At 41.4% G+C, this 23,904-nt stretch overlaps 1 pseudogene; it reads right to left on the reverse strand.

Moving 5' to 3' along the window:
* Positions 1-6,670: 6,670 nt before the first annotated feature.
* Positions 6,671-13,169, reverse strand: LOC136309286 (large ribosomal subunit protein uL18 pseudogene; annotated as a pseudogene).
* Between the last annotated feature and the right edge of the window lie 10,735 nt (positions 13,170-23,904).

Here is a 23,904-nt window from a genome sequence, read left to right on the forward strand (position 1 = left end):
TACAGACAAAAGATAGCATATGAAAGGGGATTGATTAGGAAGGACAGTCTCACTGCAACATAGGGAGTCGGTGAGAAGTGAAATATGAAATTGTAAAAATGGTATAAGATGCTAACAGGTTTACATCATGCTGGTATGTGATAAAGCCCAGAATCTTACCCCAAACTTGATTGTGATCTTTCAGTTTTTCCTTCTTGCATGTATGACCAAAGGTAAAGGAGACTTGCATTTCAGGTGGAGAAATTGTTTCAACTCATGAACTAACTTCAAGTTCAAACATAAGTTTCAAGATTCCAAAAGGTTTTAGAAAAAAGTGATTTTTTACTTCTTGTATTTTTTATTCTTTTTTTTTCTTTTGGATTTCTTGACTTTGCTTATATACATATATCTTCTATATCTGCCTGAATAATGGAATGCATAAGTACTGAACAATGACTGAGACTAAAAGATGAAAGAATATCATGTCTATAAATGAAATACAGGGTGCAACAAAAGTAGATTTACATTTGTTTATATGGAAAATATCACAATAGTTGATAAATAATAATACAACAATAAACTGTTTCACATAGTCACACCTGTAAACCTACTTTTGCCCCACCCTGTCTAGTACAGGACAGAAAGACAGGAGGTAATTGTCACTGATGTCTCCTTATTATGTGAATCTTAACCATCTTAAAAATAGTTAATGTTTAATCTTTTCCTTTTATTTATATACTAAGCATGAGTTTAGTATTGAATGGATGTTATTAACTATGCTTAGGGTTGAGTGAAGTTAGTTTTTTTCTTACATGTATGTTTACCTTTTTAAATTTGGGTCACCCAAAGGACCCATCACATTTGCTATCAATTGATTTTACTACAGGGCAACAGAAAATGTGTAGAGAATGACAAAGGCAAAATTCAGTCATTTTCCCACTGGTGGTTATAGCTTTGTGTCAACTCAAGAGCAATCTCTTCACTTACTTTATGTAAAAGCTATGAGCAGTCTACATTTCATTCAGAGACTAAAAACTCAGGCAAAAGTAGATACCTATATACTTTTATCTCTAGAAAGGCATTAAGGATGCAAAAGCTTCCCTTGTGTTTTAATTATGAGGAACAAGGTCCAGAGAAGTTAGAGTGATAGATCCCCAAATCATGTGTAGAACTGATATCAAAGTCAAGACAAGAACATAAGTCCTGGGTTAATTCAGTGTTCTTTCTGCAATAGTTTGTGTTGGTTAGTGTTATGTGGGGGGTAATAACCTAAGGAACATATGTTTTCTGTGATACATGACATCACAGAGTAGTAATTAATCATGTGATTTCAAGAATTAATAATTAGCCTGACCAGGTAGTGGAGCAATGGGTAGAGGTCAGCCTGGGATGCTGAGGATACAAGTTTGAAACCCTGAGATCACTGGTTTGAGCGCAGGCTCATTGGGTTGAGCATCACCAGAATAAGCTCATAGACAAGCCCTATGGTCACTGGCTTGAGTCTAAGGTTGCTGGCTTGAGCAAGAGGTCACTGGCTCGGCTGGAACCACCCGGTCAAGGAACATATGAGAAAGCAACCAATGAACAATTAAGGTGCCACAATGAAGAATTGATGCTTCTCATCTCTCTCCCTTTCTGTTCGATTCCCGGCCAGGGCACACAGGAGAAGCGCCCATTTGCTTCTCCACCCCTCCGCCATGCTTTCCTCTCTGTCTCTCTCTTCCCCTCCCGCAGCCAAGGCTCCATTGGAGCAAAGATGGCCTGGGCACTGGGGATGGCTCTGTGGCCTCTGCCTCAGGCACTAGAGTGGCTCTGGTCGCAACATGGCGACGCCCAGGATGGGCAGAGCATCGCCCCCTGGTGGGCAGAGCGTCACCCCTGGTGGGCGTGCCGGGTGGATCCCGGTCGGGCGCATGTGGGAGTCTGTCTGACTGTCTCTCCCTGTTTCCAGCTTCAGAAAAATGAAAAAAAAAAAAAAAAAAAAAAAAAAGAATTCAGAGACTTACTGTACTTTAAAAGTGTTGGTCTTACATATAATGCGCACATTTACTTTTATTTAGTGTTAAACATATTGTATGGCTCTCACGGAATTACATTTTAAAATATGTGGCATTCATGGCTCTCTCAGCCAAAAAGGTTCCCTAGTCCTGCTGCAGAATATAAATTTTCAACTGGTGATTTCCAAAATTGATTTAGATAAGATGCAGTATAAATAAGTAAAAACATCAGCTGATGCACCTCAGTGGCTGGGGTCATGCTTGAACCAATTAAGCCACTGGCTGCTAAAGAGGAAGAGGAGAGAAGGGGGATAGAAACAGATGGGAACTTCTCCTGTATGCCCTGACCTGGAATCAAAACCAGACATCCATACTTTAAGCTGACGTTTTACGCACTGTTCCACCATCCAGGATCTATTAAGGACTTTTCATATACAGTGCCCATTATGCTCATATCTGGGGCAATCTTCCTGGAGACCTCATGTGATAAATACTATCATATTTTATGAATAAGGATATTGAAGTTAAGGAAGGTGAATGCCTTTAATTCTGATCATGCTACAAGTTAACCATAGAACTAACACCCTAGGCCAAATTTTATCTAATGAAATCCCCATCCCTTCACAACTAAGCTATATTCCCAGAGTCAGGCTTAGCTCTGAGATAAAGAGATAAGACTAGCCTGTGTCTAATGTTCCATCTTGCTTCAATAATCAACCATTTGATTTCAGGTACAAGGATAGAATTTTGTCTTAAAAAACAAACATTAACTCTAAATTAAAAATAATGGGGGAGTTCCACATATAGTGATGGGAGATGAGTTAACTTTGGGTAGTGGCACACAATGCAATACACAGATCATGTATTATAGAAATGTATATTTGAAAAATCTATGTCACTCCAATAAATGTAATTTTAAAATACTGGGAATTCAGTGTTCTTAAAAGGCTTACTTAATTTTCCCCCCCCTCATTAAAATACAGTAAACTGATTTTAAAGCTCTTCGGTATCAAAAAACTCTTTTAGTTGTCACATGGAGAACAGGGTCTATTCTAACAAGAATACACTCAAGTTGAACCTCCATCATTTTTCCATTAACATTTTTACCTATTGTTAATTGAAAGGATGATACACCTAAAAATTTACTTTCAAATTGTACAAGTATCATGCTGACAAACAATTGATCATTTCCCAAATACCAGAAAAGTATAGCTTCAAAAAAATGCTTTACCTTATTATTATTTTAAAGGGACAGACCTCTTTGCAGGGGAGAAGATTATCTAGTTAGCTCACCTTCCATGGCCTGGCAATTCTCTGTCTCCTTCTTGTCCTTCTCTCTTTGAAAATGTTGTACTCATTAGCATCACCATTGCACAGGGAGGAAAGGCAGAAATATAAGAGGTTATTTTCTACTGGTTGCTTCAAAGCAGCTGAGTAGATAAATAAGGCAAGTAAAACAAGGATCTGAGAGACTAGCTGATGTTTTTACTTATTTATATTGCATCTTATCTAAATCAATTTTGGAAATCACCAGTTGAAAATTTATCTTTATATTCTGCAGCAGGACTAGGGAACCTTTTTGGCTGAGAGAGCCATGAATGCCACATATTTTAAAATGTAATTCCGTGACAGCCATACAATATGTTTAACACTAAATAAAAGTAAATGTGCACATTATATGTAAGACCAACACTTTTAAAGTACAGTAAGTCTCTGAATTTTTTTTTTTTTCTGAAGCTGGAAACAGGGAGAGACAGTCAGACAGACTCCCACATGCGCCCGACCGGGATCCACCTGGCACGCCCACCAGGGGCGACGCTCTGCCCACCAGGGGGCGATGCTCTGCCCATCCTGGGTGTCGCCATGTTGCGACCAGAGCCACTCTAGCGCTTGAGGCAGAGGCCACAGAGCCATCCCCAGCGCCCAGGCCATCTTTGCTCCAGTGGAGCCTTGGCTGCGGGAGGGGAAGAGAGAGACAGAGAGGAAAGCATGGCGGAGGGGTGGAGAAGCAAATGGGCGCTTCTCCTGTGTGCCCTGGCCGGGAATCGAACCCGGGTCCTCCACATGCTAGGCCGACGCTCTACCACTGAGCCAACCGGCCAGGGCTCTCTGAATTCTTTTTAATAACGTTGTTATGCTGTTGCTAACCAATGATGAATAAAGTACTTCTTACCATTAATGCAACTTCTGGTGCTGCATGGTTTTGCTGATGGCTTTGTAGTCTGGTTGATACGTGGTGAGGTTAAGCTTTATGCAGGCATTGAAACTTCCATTCATTAAACGTGATTGTAGGTTGGTCTTAATGTTCTTTAGATGTGAGAAAGACTGCTCACATGCATACATAGAGCCAATCATTGTCAATGCAGCAATACTCACATGCTGCAATGTGTAGTATGTGACGGGAAGCATGTTCCAAGTTTTGACAATCAGCTGGTCTGCGGGTTGAAGTTTTTTCATTTCTCCCCACTTGTGTTTGCTCGCCAACTCTGCTTGCTGTTGTGCAAGTCTTTCCAAATCTTCATTCAGTGACTTGAACTTATTCACCCACATGTCTGAGGCCTTCAGGTTAGCAGCTTGTAGCTCAAAATATCTGAGAGACACCAGGTATGTATTTCAGGTCAGCGCTGTCCATTCCTGTGGATGGGTGATGAACTTAAGAAGATGAGTGCGCTCATGAAATTCTCCAAAGTGTGCTTGGAATGACTGCAAGAGATTAGATGTGAAGCCCGCTAGCTGCTGGAGATCAAGATGTTGAGCAGGGTCACTTGCTCTGCATACATCTTTAAACTTTCCCAGGTTTTCAAAGTGTAGTAAATGACCTGTTTCAATGTCGAGGATGAAGAGTCCCAGCTTGTTTTCAAATGCAAACACTGTTTGTTGAAGGGATAAGACTGTATTTCCAATGCCTTGCATTTTCACACTGAGCTGGTTCAGATGTTCAGTCATGTCCATGAGATAGTAGAACTTCAGGAGCCACTCAGTGTTAGCTTATTCAGGATGCTCGATGTTTTTCATTTCAAGAAAAGTCCGAATTTCGCTCAGACAAGCTGCAAAACGGCTGAGCACCTTCCCTCTTGACAACCAATGCACACTGCTGTGCAGAAGCAGACCAGGATAATTATTCGCAACTTCATCCAGCAGTGTTTTAAACTGGCAATCATTTAAAGCTTGGGCAAAAATAAAGTTGACCACCCAAATGACCAGCAACATCACCTCACCAAGCTGCTTACCACACATCTGAGCACAAAGCACCTCCTGATGTAGGATGCAGTGAAAACTTAGGATGGGTCTCTTTTCATGTTCATGAAGAAGCACTACAAATCCTCTGTTTTTCCCCACCATGCAGGAGCACCATCAATACACACTGAATAAGTTTATCCATTGGTAGATTTTTTTCTTTAGTGAACTCAGTGAATGACTTGAATAAATCCTCCCCTCTTGTTGTCTCTTTCATAGGCAAAACAGCAAGACTTCCCTCACGTAGTGTCACTGACAGCATACCTTGCAATCACGCTGAACTGGGATAAATGGCTTACATCTGTTGACTCATCCAAAGCGAGAGAAAAGAATGGTGCTGCATTTATGTCCTTCACTTCACTTGTGTTGCCCAATTTGACTTGCCATCATAATGGTATGATTGTGAACAGTTCTTGCCAACAGAGGCATGTCTTTTATTCATTTGATTATCTTGTCTTTACCCAAAGAGTCATCAAAAGTTCATTGGCAACATTAGGCATGAATGTTTTGGTATACTCCCCATCTGTGAATGGCTTTCCATTTCTCACAATTGCTAAAGCACCAGCAAAGCTAGCCGTATTCCAGTCACCTTGTTGGGTCCAAACACGGAGTATCTGCTGACTAGCTTGCACTCTGCACAGTAGCTCTTGACATGTTTTCTTCTGCTGTCCCCCCCTGGATATTTTCATGCAAATGTAGTATCGCATGTGTCAAAGTGCCACTTTATATTTGACTGTTTCATTGATGCAATTTTATCATTGCGTATTAGACACACTGAAGAACCTGCTCTCTCCACAGAGGTTGCATTCCTCTGTCCATTTCTGTTGAAAAGTACGATACTCCTCATCTTTTTTTCTTTTAGCCATCTTCTTTGTCAAAAGGGTTTCTGCAATTAGGTAGCCGACTACTTGATTAAAAGGAGAAAAGTTTACTTCCTGACCTCACAACGACCTGTGTACCTTATGTATTATCCAATAAAAATTTGGTGTTGTCCTGGAGGACAGCTGTGATTGGCTCCAGTCATCCGCAACCATGAACATGAGCGGTAGGAAATAAATGGATTGTAATACATGAAAATGTTTTATATTTTTGTTATTATTATTATTTTTTATTAAAGATTTGTCTGCGAGCCAGATGCAGCCATCAAAAGAGCCACATCTGGCTTACAAGCCGTAGGTTCCTGACCCCTGTTCTACAGGTTATGTTTCCTGTAAGAAAATCAGAATGTAGCAACAGATAATAGGATTCTATAGAACCTTGATAAAGACTTCCTCCACTAGTTCTTTAGCTTTAAATTTCTCAGTTAAAAAATGCATTTGAATATTCATTTTAAAGGATTATCAAATTTTTATTAGTTATTATGCTCAAAATTCCTACTTTTTTTTTATTCAGCTGCTTGAGCAGTAAGTTTACTATTGTCTCTAAAAATTTTTCATAGAAAACTGGGGTTTGGTTTTTTAACTCTCAGTAGCTTGTTCCCGAGCTCTGAGGATGCTTGCCTTCTTCTGAGCTACCCGATCTTTCTTCTGGACAGGGACATTTTGGGACAATTCCACCTCTTCTTTTTAACTCTTTTTTAAAGCTTCTCCTCACAGACTAGATTCTCTTCTACAGCACCATGAGCTTTCTCATACATCTCCTCCATGTCTGGGTTATGTTGTTCTTTATGTATTAAGAGAAATGTTTCATGTAAGCATCTTTATTTTCTTCCACCAGGTGAAGCATACAACCTGCAACGTTCTGATCCATGATCTGCTTCTGATATACTTCTGCATTGAATTTCTTGCTTTCTGAACCTTAACTGGGGAATAGTTTAGTACTATGAGGGATGGACAAGCCTCCACCCAAAACTCCCTTCAGGGTCCCCAAAACTTTGTTTCCAATAGTAATTCTGGCAAGCCTGTATCCAAATAGCAGATTAAGGCAACAGGTTGACCATCAATGCTTCCCACAGTGAATTAATTTCCAGTCACTTCCCCTCGGCCTTCATAGCTCTTGTCCATGCCAAACCTATTGAGAAGTGTGTAGGCCAGCAGCAGGCCAGTACAATAAGCTGCAGCATAATTTGTCAGGGCAAACTTCACACCATACTTGAGGAGTTCATGAGCATAAACTGTACAAACTCTATATCTCCTTCTATACCCATATAAGCAATCTGACAAATGATATATCTGTTGGTTACATGAACTATTATCCTATATTTAGGTATGTTGTGCTTATTTTTATCCTGGATTACAAAGCTTTTTTTGCGCACAGTAATCAGCTTTACCCTTTCTTTGTCTTCTAAATGTCACTTGATATCTCTTAGAGTAGGCCTTATTTTTTACAAGTTCAACAAACCTGATTCTGTTGAACACAGACCCACGTTCACAGCTTGTCACAGACTTGCAGGCCCAGCACAGCTTGGGGTGAAGATGGAGGGTCAAAATCTATATTTCTTAAACTGTGATAAAAAATTTCTTACTAGTCCAAGAAGCATTCTTAGAGGTCTGTAATGGATTCTTAGTTCTTTATTTCTGCTACAATAATTATATTTGGGTTTAACTTTATTGCAAGCAAAGGCCATATGTAAACATTTGTGGTACACTGTAGAAATGAAAGGTTTGCAATACTTTGAGAAAAGGAGGGGAGAAATTGGGCCAACACACCTCTCACATGCAGAGGCTGGATAATATCAGAACAACTTCTGCCATTACACATTGTCACCTTTGTGTTGTGAGCAGACATATTTGTTACCCGTTTACTGTCAGTGAAGATTTTCATGCTCTGGATATTGTTCGTGATTACAATACGTGCCCACAAAGTGCAGAATTTGGTAATACAGTCATACAAACTTTATATTTATATTTACATAGACAATAGTACAGACTTAACAAGTGAATTCTAATTAACATCAGCATAAGAAAACATCTTATGGCTGTGTCATTAAAGTGAGGAGCTTGACTAGCTCAGATCTTAAGTTCATTAATATTTTATAAAACATATCAAGGCAAATAGGCCTTTTCTGTATTATTATATTTATGTCAACATGGAAACAAATATTTAAACAGAATTAGAACAAAATCTTTCTTATTATTAAACCAGTATTCTTTATTATTAAAATCATCATTAATTTCAAAAAATAATCTAGCTAGATAAATACTATTGATTTAAAATAAATTTGCTTTTCTAGCTTTGTTCTTATTTATTTATATTTTCTTCTGATTTTATAGGTGGATAGGACTAATAAGAGTAAGACATTTATACCAGGTTGTACAGATTTATTTATCATCTATCTATCTATCTATCTATCTATCTATCTATCTATCTATCATCTATCTATCTATCTATTTATCATCTATCTATTTTTTCAGCTTGTACAGATTTAAGTCACTATATAATTAAAATACTAGGAAGTTATTTTCCCTGTAGAAAGAGACTATACATTGTAAAAGTTGGAGACTGTACTGTCATATGCTTTATGAATAGTCAATATGTTGGAATCAGAGAACTGGAAGAGACCTTATATAACATCTACTCTAATCTAAGACTGCTATTGCAGGCAAAGGTACACTTTTTGAAGATCTGCTCCAAGATATGAGCATGGAGTGTTGGTTGGTACCCAACTCCAGGCAGTGACTCTCAGGAGCCTTGTAACATCGATGCAAATTTGATGTTCACTTAATAAGTTTGCAGAGACAAGAGACAAGAAATCTGCTTTATTACTCTCATCCCTCCGCTCAGAAAGCCATGTCCTTTATTAGTACAGCTGCTGCCTGCTTCTGTGAGCCTAATGATGCTGTTCAGTGCAATTCTCTTTCCTCCATCAGCAGCTCTGGCAAAGAGGTAGGCCTGCAACAACAATGTTATAAAATCTCTGATTTGCTGCCTCCTTTTCCTGTCTGTGTGTATATGCATGCTCTAGTGGTTGAGGCATAAAGGTTTATTTTTTTTTTTGAAGACTACACATTTTAAAAAATCACATATCCTGGTTCTTTGTGACCAATTTAATGCTTTCAGCCTGAGTTCTGTGTGATTGGATGTGAACATTACATCTGGGGCTTTCTTTCCATTTCCATTTGCTCTGTGTGTCCTTCACCTCCACTTAACTTTAAACCTTTCTCTGTCAGCTTCTTTTGTGGTATTTTTGTAAATAATAGAGAGCTATTTTTGTTTATAATAGAGTCTAGCATTCATTGTATGTGAGATGACATTTTAACCCCTTGACATTTTGTATCCTCAGTGATCAAGTTATTCTAAATCTTTAAGTTGCACTATATTTAATTATTTTTTTGGTGTTATTTTCTCTTCTTTTGTGCTTTCTTTATTTTCATGGCTTGAATCATTTTTTTCATTTTTTCCAGTGAAGCTGGAAGTTCCAGTATGCTTTGCAAAACTTCTACCTACTTTATAGAAACATATCAATGTTAAATAACTTTTGCATGCTTCTCCCACATTTACCTGCCTTTGTCTCTCAGTTCCAAGATGAAATCTTAAGAATATTTTTAATTTCCCCATCTCTTTCCGGAGTCTAAAATTATTTACTTCCAGAATGTTATTAAACTCACCTTTATTATGCATCTTTTAAGAAGTTTTACATAATAGTTGTAAGGCCAGGAGCCATGACTGTCACTATCAAAGCAGCCGCCTGGCCCATGCAGGTTCCCATTGGATTCGGGCAGATGGTAAAGAAACGGCGGAGTTGGAGGATGGTGGGCCATCCTATTTATTGGTGTCTCACCAAGACAGGCAAACCACAAAAGAAGACAAGGGAAAAGCAGAAAACCAGCTTTTCCCATGAAGGGCAAGGGATCAGGGAAGCCCCTGCAATCGTGATAGCAGGAACTGAGTGAGCAAGCTCCTGGTCTGTCCCACTTTATAGTGTAGAAAACCAAAATCCCTTAATCCAATATACAAACAAGGAAGTCTCTGATACAAAGTCACTTATCCAAGGCATAATTGGATTCCTCATGAGAGTGCACCACCCAGATCATACAGTCAAGGGTGTGGGGAAAAGCTTAATCCTAAAACCAAACCTTAGGCTACAACGACCTGGCCTGCTTATAGCCTGTCCCCCACACCCAATATAAGTCACAAGCGAGCAAACATATATATCATATTTACAAACTTATTTGACCAACATTCCACCCCTTTTGCTTGCTTTTCAATTTAAACCACAGGCATCATCCATGATGGTCACTGTGCAAGGAGTGGGATACATTGCATAAACAGAAATAGTACCAACTACAGCAATAGGATTAACAGATCAAAAACTATGGGCGAAATGAGAGAGCTGTCAGTGGCACCAAGAGAGGCAAATCCTTTCCCTCTGGCAGAATACAGGCCAGAGTTTTGTCTGCAGACAGCACCGTCGCTGGCACCAGAGGCCGCCCTGAGCAGGCATACCAAACCTTATTGGCCAATACACCAGTATCTGCTGGTTCTATGTGTAGTAAAATAGGGAACTCATTATTGGCCATAAAGAAATTACAAAGGTGCCCTTCAAAATGCTGTCCCCTTGAGCACTCAAGAGATAATACACTTCTACCTTAGGTGGCCAGGTGCTGGTTGCCCAAGGAGTTAACTGGAGGTCCACCTCTAGCCCCTTTCCCCATGGAGCCAACAAGGCCACCCATCTCAGATGGGGGGCCTGTACAGACCAGGGCCAGGTCCATTGAAGCCGTTGTCCTTTAAGAAGGGCTGTTGGAGCAGGCAAGAGCACGTTGCCCTGCTGTCCGAAACCTGGCTTGAGTAAAATGTCCTTGGTGCTGGTTTCTTTGGGTTTCTCCTTAATGGAGTTCTCTGTGCTTCCTGAACATGTGTAATGTTTTCCTGCCTTAATTGGGGGAAGTTTTCCGCTATAATATGTTTGAACAAAGTCTCTATCCCTTGTTCTTTCTCTTCTTCTTCAGGAACCCCTATGATGCGGATGTTATTTCTCTTCATGTTGTCACAGAGCTCTCTTAGAGTTTCCTCAGACTTTTTGAGTCTCTTTTCTTTTTTCTTTTGATCTGTTTACAACAGGTCCCTTAGCATTTCTTGCAGCCTTGGTTTGGTTGCAGTGAATTCCTTGAGGTTTTTTTTGTCTGTAAAGTTTTTTATTTCTCCTTCAATTTTAAATGATAGCCTTGCTGGATAAAGTAGTCTTGGTTGTAGGTTCTTGTTCTGCATTACTTTGAATATTTCTTGCCATTCCCTTCTGGCCTCAAGTGTTTCTGTTGAGAAGTCAGAAGTCATCCTTATGGGGGCTCCTTTGTAGGTGATAGTCTTTTTTTCTCTAGCAGCTTTTAATATTTTCTCTTTATCATTTAGCTTTGGTATTTTAATTATGATGTGTCTTGGTGTGACACCAATAAATAGGATGGCCCACCATCCTCCGACTCCGCCATTTCTTTACCATCTGCCCGAATCCAATGGGAACCTGCATGGGCCAGGCGGCTGCTTTGATAGTGATAGCCATGGCTCCTGGCCTTACAACTGGCGTAGTTTGTGGCAGGGTTCAGAGATTGGTATGGGGCCGCCACCCTTGATGGGTGGCATAGAGTACTGGTTGCTGCTCTGGTTCCCCATGGCTGTCCTTTTAGGGGCCATGGGCTACGTGTTTTTTACTCAAGAGGAAACCAGGAGTTCTGTGCAAGAAGCTTCCCAAGGTCAAAAGCTTCAGTGTGAGTTGCAAATAGAACGGCAGAAAAGGCTGGAATTGGAGCGAGCACTGGGGAAAGAATTACAGGTTCGCGAGTTGCAGTTTACCCTGGAAGCTGAATGTTTTCACCGGCAGTTGTTGGAGAAACAACTGAGGATTCAAGAGCTCGAGTCTCAGCTTCCAGCCAAAAGCCTGCAGCCACAGGAGCCTAAACGGTCACCAAAGGAGCAGCAGCATCCATGCCAGTGGATTGGCTTTGAGTCAGCGGGAACAGGCGCTTGCGACTCCTCTTCTGAGGATGAGAAGGCTCAGGCTGAAGCTGCCATACGCACACTGAGAGCCCGACCAGTGGTCGCCAAAAAGGTAAAAACCCAGCAGCAAAGAGTCCCTCAGGGGCAGCCACAGCCTCCTGCCCAGGTAATGGAACACTCTGTGGTCAGGCCCTATACCCAGGCAGAGCTGATGGAGTTGGGGGCACAATTTAGGCAGAAACCTACTGAATCCCTAGTAGCCTGGTTACTACGATTATGGGATATAGGGGTGGATGGCATCATGCTCTCCGGAACAGAGATGGAGAAATTGGCCGCCATTACCACACACTCTTCCTTGAGGCAGCGTCTTCAAAACTGCCATGGCAATCCAGGAGACCATACCCTATTAGAATGGGTGATGGCTGCCATTCGTATGGTCTGGCAGAATGCTGGAGAATTGCCGAGTGCAATGAGTCGGTGGCAGTGCTACAGTGAGTTAGTAAAGGTCCTTCGGGAACTAGGTATGAAGAATGCTGTTTTCAACCCTGGGTCCCGTGGGCCAGACGAGGAAGTGTTTACAGCAAAAATGAGGGAATTTGTCCTTGCTAGCGCCCCGTCAGCCCTTTTTGGGTCACTTGTGGCTATCTTGGGCCCCTATATGGGGCAGCCCATCAATGCAGTCACACAGATGGTAGCAGATTTGGTTCCTGAGATTATCATTAGAGGAGCAGAGCAGAGAAGAGAGCAGAGTAAGGCCACATGGAGGAGGCAGGAGAAGCAGCCAAGATGGCGGAGTGCTGAGTGAGAAGCCAGTTTGTGCAGAGTTTGTGCAGGAAGGAGGAAGGAGATGGGGAACAGAGGTGAATAACGTCTGGTGAGCTAGAAACCTTTGATTCTAGGAAACTCGGATAAGTCAGTAGCTTTGTGAGCACTGAATGTGAGTGGGTTTTGTAGCCCAGTGTGTGTTTTTACTTGCCCACTGGGTGCAAGCTAGGATTAAAGCTAATGGCCCACCAGTTTTTGGCTCCGTTGTTTCTTTACCGACTGTCTGAATCCAATGCAGACCTGCATGTGAATGGCCATGATGGCGGCTCCTGGCCTTACAATAGTAATCTCTCAAATTCTTACTTTCATCATTATTGTCACCTATTAGTGTTTAACAATAGACTGCATAATTCATTGTTAAATAAATTTAAATGGACTCTCCCACTCTTTCTTTCTGTTAGTGTTCCCTGAGATATCTGCTCTATTTGATGGTTATTTCTCAAAATCCTTATGCTATTGCTAGATGGATGGTATATACAGACAATGGAACAGAGACTTGTCAATGAAACAGAGCCCATGTGAGGCAGTTCAGTAGTTGAAAGACCAATCACAGGAAACTAGTGACAAAGGTGTGGGGAGGGATGAAGCAGCCCATTGAATAGCAGTATCAAGAAGCAACTATTGCAATTATGACTGGAGAGATAAGGACATGAGGTAGTGTAAAGCCAGTGGCCAAGGCCAGGGCCAGAATCACAGCAGCCTGGCCCATGCAGGTTCGCATTGGATTCAGACAGTCAGTAAAGAAACAACGGAGCCACAAACTGGTGGGCCATAGTCTTTAATCCTAGCTTGCACCCGGAGGGCAAATAAAAACACACACTGGGCTCCAAAACCCACTCACATTCAGTGCTCCCAAAGCCACTGACTTATCCGAGTTTCCTAGAATCAAAGGTTTCTAGCTCACCAGCCTTATTCTCCTCAGTTCCCCATCTCCTTCCTTCTCCAGCGTCAAACTGCACAAACTGGCATCTCACTCAGCACTCCGCCATCTTGGCTGCTTCTCCTGGCCACATGGCCTCTTTCTGCTCTCTGCTCTGCTACTTCTCTCTCATGCTAATCATCCCAGGAACCAAGAGGGCAAGCTCCCGCTCCATCCCCATTAGAAATCCAAACCCTTAATCCAGTATACAAAATAGGGAAGTCTCTAATACAAAGTCACTTCTCTGAGGCATGATTGGATTGTACCACCCCACATCAAAACGGTGGGAAAGGCTTAATCCCAAAACCAAGCCCCAGGCTATAAACACATTAATATCACCTGGGCAACGGCCTCCACGTGGGCAGCTCCACTTTAACAAAGTGAGCATAATACATTTTATCTGCCCAACAGGTAGTATTGCCAGAACCATGGTAGGACCAGGAACCATAGAAGAGATAGCTAGTGTCAGCCAAGGATGCAACCTGAAGCAGAGAGGAGGAAAAAGAAATATCTTAACTCTTTAATTCCTGCTACTTACCTTTCTCCTGTCAGGACCTCCTATTTTTGGAAGTTTTTGAGAAGCTGGTAGGCAAGAGGTCCTGGAAAACTTGGTTTGAAGACACAGACCCTGGGGAAGGAAAGGGCATAAGTTTAGAGCCAATAAGCCAAGACCAGCACTGTAGTACTACTGCCTGCTGGGAACTACCAGTGTCGTGTGGAAGAAACCTACTCAAGTCACAAATTTATGTTGAGAAGAAGAGAAAGCCTGTCAAGGGAGGCAAAGAAGACCTCCTGAATTTCCTTCTTCCTTAGTTTTTATTATCAGAAGCAGAACAGAGGTAACAGGATTACAAGACAGGGAGGACTGGTGATAAGGGGAAAGAATGACTAAAGGCAACTTTGTTGACCTGGAGAAAGGGCTAATTTGGGGCAGTACATCCCTTTCTTTTGCTAGTTAACAAGCACAAAGGAAGGGGCAATCTAGTTATACCTCTATGCCAATTTTCTAAAGCCTGTTTACCTGTATTCCTTTGTGTTTGCACAAAGGTCATTATTCACTCACACAGCTTCTTGGTGTTTGCATCTGTTGGGCAGATAAAATATATTATGCTCACTTTGTTAAAAATAGCGCTGCCCACGTGAGGCCATCACCCAGGTGATATTAATGTGTGTTGAGAATCCTTGTAGCCTGGGGCTTGGTTTTGGGATTAAGCCTTTCCCACCCTTTTTGATGTGGGGTGGTACAATGCAATCATGCCTCAGAGAAGTGACTTTGTATTAGAGACTTCCCTATTTTGTATATTGGATTAAAGGTTTTGAATCTACACTATAAAATAGGGGCAGAAAGGGAGCTTGCGCTCTTGGCTCCTGAGATTATCATTAGAGGAGAGAGCAGAGCAGAGAGCAGAAGGAGGCCACGTGGAGTAGGCCAGGAGAAGCAGCCAAGATGGCGGAGTGCTGAGTGAGATGCCAGTTTGTGTAGAGTTTGTATCTGGGATAAGGAAGGAGATGGGGAACTGAGGAGAATAAGCTTGGTGAGCTAGAAACCTTTGATTCTAGGAAACTCGGATAAGTCAGTAGCTTTGTGAGCACTGAATGTGAGTGGGTTTTGTAGCCCAGTGTGTGTTTTTACTTGCCCGCCAGGTGCAAGCTAGAATTAAAGACTATGGACCACCAGTTTGTGGCTCCGTTGTTTCTTTACCGACTGTCCGAATCCAATGCGAACCTGCATGGGCTGGGCTGCTCTGATGGTGGCCCTGGCCTCTGGCTTTACAGCATCCAAGAGACATTCATTCAGGGCTTTTCACTGAAGTTCCCCAATCCAAGTCATTGAGGGTTCAAGGTTAGATGGATCATTCCCTACAAAGCTCAGGCAGAATGCTTCCTGAACTTTGAAATTCCAAGACTATTTTTATTTTTCCTAGTAGATGGACACAGTCTTGCCTTGCCACCCTGTTGGGCAAATAAGTTTGTAAACTGTAATTTTTATGCTCACTTTATTAAAGATGGTGCTGCCAATGGTGGATTCTTGATAACATTATGCGGAGTGAAATAAGTGAATCAGAAAAAAACAAGAACTACAGGATTCCATACATTGGTGGGACATAAAAATGAGACTTAAGAGACATGGACAGGAGTGTGGTGGTTACGGGGGGGGGTGGGGGGAGGGAAGGAGGGAGAGGGGGAGGGGGAGGGGTACAAAGAAAACTGGATAGAGGGTGACGGAGGATGATCTCTTTTTAGGTGATGGGTATGCAACAGAACTAAATGACAAGATAACCTGGAAATGTTTTCTTTGAATATATGTACCCTGATTTATTGATGTCACCCCATTAAAATAAAAAAAAATAAAAAAAGATGGTGCTGCCCACATGAATGGCCACCACCCAGGTGATAATATTAATTACCTTCCTGCTTGGGAAGGGACTTGGTTATGCTAATCTGTGTTGAAGGAGGGGTTGTCCCCGGGAAAAGTTTTGAAAGGAGGAGCTAGGAGTCCATTCTAGAAGAGGAGGAGAGATCACGTTGTTGCAGGAGAGAGAGGCCGCATGGTTGCAGGCAAAGAGGCAGCCAAAATGGAGATGTGCAGAAGGACTGAGTAAGACTGTTGGGCCTTTGATTTTAGGGAAAAAAACAGAGAAAGACAGTGGTTTTGGGAGCCCTGAATGGAAAGGGAAGTGTATTTCCACTGTGTGTATTTTCTCGCCCGCTGGTTGCAAGCAGGAATAAAGGATGGCCCACCAGTTCTTGGCTCTGTTGTTTCCTTACCGTCTGTCTGAATTAAATGAGAACCTGCATGGGCCAGGCGGCTGTGATGGTGGCCATGGCTACTGGCCCTACACACCATGTTCTTGGTTCTAGTCCTGATCTCTCCAAAGTTTATAATATTGTTCGTTGGACAGATAAAATATATTATGCTCACTTTGTTAAAGATGGCACTGTCCACATGGAGGCCATCGCCCAGGTGATATTAATGTGTGTTGGATGCAGGCTGTGGACAGGCAGGATTCTTGTAGCCTGGGGCTTGGTTTTAGGACTAAGCCTTTCCCACCCTTTTTGATGTGGGGTGGTACAATCCAGTTATGCCTCAGATAAGTGACTTTGTATCAGAGACTTCCTTATTTTGTATATTGGATTAAAGGTTTTGATTTCTACACTATAAAATGAGGGCAGAACAGGAGCTTGCTCTCTTGGTTTCTGAGATTAGCATTAGAGAGCAGAGAGCAGAGAAAGGCCACGTGGAAGAGGCCAGGAGAAGCAGCCAAGATAGCGGAGTGTTGAGTGAGAAGCCAGTTTGGGCAGAGTTTGTGCAGGGAGAAGGAAGGAGATGGGGAACAGAGGTGAATAAGTCTGGTGAGCTAGAAACCTTTGATTCTAGGAAACTCGGATAAGTCAGTAGCTTTGTGAGCACTGAATGTGAGTGGGTTTTGTAGCCCAGTGTGTGTTTTTACTTGCCCGCCAGGTGCAAGCTAGGATTAAAAATGATGGCTCATCAGTTTTTGGCTCCATTGTTTCTTTACCAACTGTTCAAATCTAATGGGAACCTGCATGTGAATGGCCACGATGGCGGCTCCTGACCTTATATTGTTCTACTGAGATCTATTTGCCAGGCTTTTTCATAAAGAACTGGATTTTGTTTTAATCCACTTATTTTATTTTCCCATCACAAAGTTGTACTGTATTTTTCTTATTCTTGAAATTCAGGAATGACATCAGGACAGGCCCTAAAATTAACCTGGGATTTAGGAATACTTTTCAAATTACAGATCCAAGATGTTTTTCCTCCTCTAGCTAATTTTAAATATTATTTGGACTTCTTTTCTCCTAAGAAGATTATCGTTACTCATGAGTTATTGCTCAAATATCTTTCTTCTAAGTCTTTATCATTTTCCTTATAATTTTTATTATAAAGTTTTTGCCTTTTAGATTTTTTTCCCCACCTGTTTCTCAAAACAAGTAATAGAGTTTTGACAAGGATTTCTATGAGGTTATCTTTTCTTTATATATTTCAACACAATGCTCAGCTCACAGCAATTACGTAATAAATATTAGTAGATAAAAGAGTAAATAGCCTGACCAGGTGGTGGCGCAGTGGATAGAGCGTCGGACTGGGATGTGGAAGGACCCAGGTTCGAGACCCCGAGGTCGCCAGCTTGAGCGCGGGCTCATCTGGCTTGAACAAAGAGCTCACCAGCTTGGACCCAAGGTCGCTGGCTCTAGCAGGGGGTTGCTCGGTCTGCTGAAGGCCCACGGTCAAGGCACATGTGAGAAAGCAATCAATGAACAACTAAGAAGTCGCAACGAGAAACTGATGATTGATGCTTCTCATCTCTCTCCGTTCCTGTCTGTCTGTTCCTGTCTATCTCTGCCTCTGTTAAAATAAATAAATAAATAAATAAATAAATAAATAAATAAAAGAGTAAATAAATTAGTTCATCATATTACTTTCAGTTTACATATTAGAAAACATACGGACATATGTATAGAGATAGAGATGTGGAAATATATGTGATGACTTCAAATTTAAAAATAATGCTGCACACATAAACATTTGGATGTCTAAGAGTTACACAGAGTACACAAACAAAATAGAATTCTTGCATAAAGGAAACCAAAAGATAACATACAAGCAAATATAGGCTTTTCAGTGTACTCTTCAATTTCTTGCTTTTTTATTCAAAACAAGAAGTATTAATATGCATACATTTCTTGAAAATTTCATTTATAGAAATATAGGTTATAGCAGAACAAAACCTTCTGAGTTCTTTTGTTTTTTAAACCAGTAATATTAGACAAAATATTAAAATCACTTTGTTTTCTCAACTGCAAATGAGTATTCTAATGCTATTAGAAAGAACAGTTTTTTTAAATGATGTATAGGTTAGAATTTTCAAAGAGGATCTATATATCTTAATTATATTAATATTAAAACCAATTTTATAAAGCATTAGCAACAGTATATTCATTTACAATAAATAAAGAAAATGGAAGTGATTACCTGAATATTGCAGACACATCATACCATTTATAAATGCATGTGTGTATGGGATTTTTAATATTTTATCTATTAACTTGTGCCAAACATACTGTAACAGAGGATGGTTTGTTTGACTTTGGGTGATGGACACACAACTTCATGTGCCATGGAGGATAAACCTGAAAACTATGTCTCCCTATGGACCAAAGTCACCTCATTAAATTTAATTCTTACATTTAAATAATGAAAAAGAAATAAAACAAAAAAGAAAGTTAGTGTAAATAACTCAGGAAAAAAATCTTTAAAAATTATTTTAGCTTTTCTAAAATCTTACTTTTAGCAAGAAAGAGAGACAGACAGGGACAGATACAGAAAGGGATAGAGATGAGCAACATCAACTCACAGTTGCTTCACTTTAATTGTCATTGATTGCTTCTCATATATGCATTGATGGGGGTGAGGGGGTTCTAGCTGAGCCGGTGATCCCTTGTTTAAGCCAGCAACCTTGGGTTCAAGCCAGTGACCTTGGGCTTCAAGCCAGTGCCTTTTGGGCTCTGGCCAGAAACTATGAGATCATGCTGATGATCCCCCACTCAAGCCAGTGACCCTATGCTCAAGCTGGTCAGTCTGCGTGCACTCAAGCTGGTTGAACCCTTGCTCAAGCCAGTGACCTCAGGGTTTCCAACCTGTGATCTCAGCATCCCAGGTTGATGCTCTGGCTACTGTGCCACCAAGGTTAGGCAAACAATTATTTTAGCTTTTTAAAATCTACTGGGTTGTTCACTTGTCTATAAGACAAGTAGAGACCATATCTGCTGTGCTCACTGCTCACTAGCTCACCCTCAGAAGTTAGCTTAGGTGTTCAGTAAATATTTGCTGAATTAAAAACTAAAAAAGAAACTACTGTGTATATCTTTTCTGTTTGAGTTTCCACTTTCATTTTATTGAATGTTAGATTATGGTGTTGGCCAGTGGCTCAGTGGATAGAAAGTCAGCCTGGTGTATGGACATCCTGGGTTGGATCCCTGGTCAGGTCACACAGGAAAAACAACCATCTGCTTCTCTCCCCCTCCCTCTCTCCTTTTTTTTTACTCTTCCCCTTCTGCAGCCAGTGGCTTGGTTGGTCAAAGTGTCAGCCTCAGGCACTGAGGATAGCTTGGTACTTGAGCATCTTCCCCAGATGAGGTTGCTGGGTGGATCCTGGTAGGGGTGCATGCAGGAGTCTGTCTATCTCCCCCCTCTCATCTAGAAAAAAGTAGATTATGATATGAACACAATTAAAAGACTGATAATAAATTACATCTTATTATTGCAGACAGTTTGAGTTACTGAAGTATTTCTATAAAGTGGTTTATTTCTCTATTTACACACACTTATTAAAAATTTGTATTAATAAGGTGCACATATCTTAAGCATTCATGTGATTTTTGACCTAAGTAATCACGAACCAAAACAAGATGTAGAACATTTCCATCATCCTCTGATGTTCCCTTAGAGAATTCCCAAATACTGTCTGCTAATTATCAGTGGGTGGGTACTGAAGTGCACTCCTGGACTCTGGTCTGTCTGCATCCCTTTGTTTGTGAAACAATCTCTCTCACACTCAATGTAGTCAGTGGAAATTTGATGGAGAATTGCCTATGCTTATTGTTGGTCAAACAAGTTTGTAAATATTATATGTGTTTGCTCCCTTACACAGTAATTTGCATTAAGTGTGAGGGACAGGCCTTAAGCCGGCAGGGTAGTTATAGCCTAAGGCTTAGTTTCAAGACTAAGCCTTTCCCAGTCTTTTAATACTAAGATCTTTTCAAAACTAAGCTTTTCCCCATACCCTTGACTGTTGCATGATAGGGGGTGGTGCACTCTCATGAGGAATCCCATTATACCTCAGATAAGTGACTTTGTATCAGAGACTTCCTTGTTTATATATTGGGTTAAAGGTTTTGATTTCTACACTATAAAATGGGGCAGAGGAGTCCATGCTGGAGGAGAGCAGAGAAAGGCCATGTGGAGGAAAGGAGAAGCAGCCAAGATGGCAGAGTGCTGAAGGAGAAACCAGTTTGTGCAGGGTTTGTGCAGAGAGAAGGAGATGGGGAACAGAGGTGAATAAGGCTACTGAGCTAGAAACCTTTGATTCTAGGAAACTCGGATAAGTCAGTGGCTTTGGGAGCCCTGAATGGAAAGGGAAGTGTTTTCCCACTGTAAAGCCAGAAGCCAGGGCCAGGGCCACCATCAAAGCAGCCGCCTGGCCCATGTAGGTTTGCATTGGATTCAGACAGTCGGTAAAGAAACAACGGAGCCACTAACTGGTGGGCCATAGTCTTTAATCCTAGCTTGCACCCGGCGGGCAAGTAAAAACACACACTGGGCTCCAAAACCCAATCATATTCAGTGCTCACAAAGCCACTGACTTATTCGAGTTTCCTAGAATCAAAGGTTTCTAGCTCACCAGCCTTATTCTTCTCAGTTCCCCATCTCCTTCCTTATCCCAGATACAAACTCTGTACAAACTGGCATCTCACTCAGCACTCTGCCATCTTGGCTGCTTTTCCTGGCCTCCTCCATGTGGTCTCTTTCCACTGCTGGCTCTACTCTTTCTCTCATGCTAACCTCAGGAACCAAGAGAGCAAGCTCCCACTCCGTCCCCATTTTATAGTGTAGAAATCCAAACCCTTAATCCAATATACAAAATAGGGAAGTCTCTAATACAAAGTCACCCTCTGAGGCATGATAGGATTGTACTGCCCCACATCAAAAAAGGGTGGGAAAGGCTTAATCCCAAAACCAAGCCCCAGGCTACAAGGATTCTGCCTGCCCAGAGAGACACACATTAATATCACCTGGGCAACGGCCTCCACGTGGGCAGCGCCACTTTAACAAAGTGAGCATAATACATTTTATCTGCCCAACACCCACTGTGTGTATTTCTTGCCCACCGGGTGCAAGCTAGGATTAAAGCTAATGGCCCACCATTTCTTGGCTCCATTGTTTCATTACTGTCTGTCCAAATCAAATGCAAACCTGCACAGGCCAGGTGGCTGTGATGGTGGCCATAGCTACTGGCCTTACACTAATGTAAAAGGATTCTCTCATAAAGAAATCTGAGTCTTGTGCGAAGATCCAGAAGCAGCTAAGACTAGGGAGAATTTTCACTTATTGGCTATGCCAGAAAGTAGTAGTTTTTGGCTTCTGTGGATGAAAAGGGACCAAACATTGAGCCCAAGCTCAGGGAGGCCTGCATCGTGGCCTTACAAACTCAGAGATCACATAGGATGGCTTGAAGTCAAAACCTTCTAAATAAAAACAGTTCAAAGTGAGTAGTCATATCCTAGGGTGGCATTTTTTTCTAACAAAGGTTTGTGTTTACCTTAATAGGGCCTGTCTGTTGTCTTTTGCATCCACAACAACTACCTGATAACAGACCTGTAAGAGAAATTGTCTTTACCAACCCCTTCAGGCTGCCATCACCCCACCAGAGCAGGAACCACAAACCCTCTCATTGTTATTACTATCATGTTAGTTGTTAACTGTTAATGTGTTTATACATTTCACTTTTAATAGAATCCCAAAGATTCCCCATTTTGCTTTCTCCCTCCTCCCTAATCTATCACTAATGGATTTTATGGAATCCCCTTATACCTTCCACCTTTGATTCTAATGTATGAACTAAGTGGTGAAACTGTCATTTTCTGGAGCATTTTCTCAATCTATTTAGATTTTGCTTCCTGGCAATTGTCAATTTGGCTGAAATAAGCTCATAAAAATTTTACAGATTTGGACGTTTCTTACATTGACAATTCACATTACAACCACTGGAGAGGTCTCAAGAAGAGCAACACACCTGTCTCCACACTCAGACTTTAGACCCTCTGCTTACTGACATTTCACTTAACAAGGTTTCTAAGAGAAAATAATAATGTCCCAACTTGATAGAATGGAAAATGAAGGAAAGCTATAATAGCACAATTAAAGTCTTTTATTAAAACTTTAAAAATGCTCCTTACACTGTGCCATGCTATTTAAATACATTATTTTATTCAAAAATACCTTACAGGGTAAGTATTATTATTATATCTATTTGACATAAAACAAAATTGAATCTTAAGATTGTTAAGGAACATGCTCCAACTCATTATTTACTAACTGGTAGAAATAGGTTTGAACTTGGTTGTGTTGAAACAAAATCTCATGCTCTACACAACTCTATTGTACTGCCATTCATAATGTGATAATTGAGTTACATGATAATGTCATATTTATTCTAATAACTTCCCAGTCACTCAAAGATCTTTGGCACTTAGAGATCCAATTGTAAAGCCAGTATCCACAGCCACCATCACAGCTGCCTGGCCCGTGCAGGTTCGCATTTGATTCGGACAGACAGTAATGAAACAACGAAGCTAAGAACTAGTGGGCCATTATCTTTATTCTAGACTCGCACCTGGTGGGCGAGTAAATACACACAATGGGAAGACACTTCCCTTTCCATTCAGGGCTCCCAAAGCTATTGACTCATCCGAGTTTCCTAGAATCAAAGGTTTCTAGCTCACCAGACTTATTCACCTCTGTTCCCCATCTTCTTCTCTTTGCACTAACTCAGCATAACTGGCTTTTCTTTCAGCACTCCGCCATCTTGGCTTTGGCTGCCTCTCCTCTGCAATGCTAATGGCAGAAACTGAGCGAGTGAGGGCCCCCTGTCTGCCTCATTTTAGAGTGTAGAAAATTAAAGTCTTTAAGCCAATATATAAATAAGGAAGTCTCTGATACAAAGCCACTTATCTGAGGTGAGGCATAAATGGGATTCCTCATAAGAGTGCACCACCGCACATCATGCAACAGTCAAAGGTGTGGGGAAAAGCTCAGTTTCGAGAAGATCTTAGTATTAGAAGGATTTGAATGGATCTTAGTATTAAAAAGATGGAAAAGACTTGGTCTTAAAACTAAACATTAGGACCTGACCTGTGGTGGCGCAGTGGATAAAGCATCAACCTGGAAATGCTGAGGTCGCCTGTTCGAAACCCTGGGCTTGCCTGGTCAAGGTACATGTGGGAGTTGGTGCTTCCAGCTCCTCCCCCCTTCTCTCTCTCTGTCTCTCT

This window comes from Saccopteryx bilineata, chromosome 6 (genome assembly GCF_036850765.1).
Source record: "Saccopteryx bilineata isolate mSacBil1 chromosome 6, mSacBil1_pri_phased_curated, whole genome shotgun sequence".
Lineage (NCBI taxonomy): Eukaryota > Metazoa > Chordata > Mammalia > Chiroptera > Emballonuridae > Saccopteryx > Saccopteryx bilineata.